We start from the raw sequence: 1,058 nt of genomic DNA, 5'->3' as shown, positions 1-1,058 counted from the left end.
CAAACGAGCACAATATGTAACAAACCTGTTTCGTTTCATGTTGTGGATGCATAAACACTTTTCTTATTATTATTGTTCTATACAAGTATGTTTTTACAAATTTCGCTACTAAATTTAAATCATTTTCAATCGCCTGTTTGCTCGAAATTTTACCAGGTCTATTTACAATTTACACCATAGTTTACAGTTTTTTTTAAGTAACTACATTGTTTTAACACTGATTAAACGTAATCGCATGTACAGTTGATTTAATTAATGTTTATAATCTAGAGCTGAGGAATGCCAATTTAGGTATATACAAATGTTTAGTACTTACTAGAGAAGGTAGAAAATCTGGCACCCTTTTACTAATTACTTTAGAATTACCCACATAAAATGACTCTTTTGTTCAGAGTTCGAAAGAGACAACTCAAACAAAACTCAGAACAGCTTAGGAATTTCCAATGAAATCAATTAATTCTAAACTAATCTGTTAATAATTACCGGATAGTCGAAAAATGTGGCAAATATTTGGATGATAAAAATGTCCAATGTTTGTTGTTTTTAAGTTGGCAGATCATCGCAAATACCTAAACCATTCAATCTTTACAAACAAAACATTAATATTTACAGTGATTAGTGCAACTTTACATGGCCTACATTCTATTCTAGTATACGAGGGCTGGTCACATTTGATGAAACATGGAATGTTTTAATGGATGTAAATGTGACTAGGCCTCAAAACGGTTTAGTACACTACATTTTTTTTATTTACTGTAAGGCCCGGTTAAATATAAATGAATTTGAGCAGGAAAACGACGAAATGAATAAATTGTCTTAATATTTTCCTTTTTTACTTTAGTTGTTTCAAAATAATGTACAAAAATCAACAATTTTACTGCACCGTATAATTTGGAATACTTACTTAACTTGGCACATACAAAATTGGTAAGAATATACCTTTCTTCTTATGCTGGGGATCATGGTAGTTTTCATATCTCTTCTACATATGCTAATATTTTCACAAGTGTACAATCGTGATTTGTCATTTAAATTTGTATCTAAACTTAGCACCATTA

The sequence above is a fragment of the Dendroctonus ponderosae genome, unplaced genomic scaffold, assembly GCF_020466585.1.
Source record: "Dendroctonus ponderosae isolate FM_Combo_2020 unplaced genomic scaffold, Dpon_F_20191213v2 Dpon_F_20191213_3, whole genome shotgun sequence".
Lineage (NCBI taxonomy): Eukaryota > Metazoa > Arthropoda > Insecta > Coleoptera > Curculionidae > Dendroctonus > Dendroctonus ponderosae.
This window is presented reverse-complemented; position numbering follows the sequence as displayed.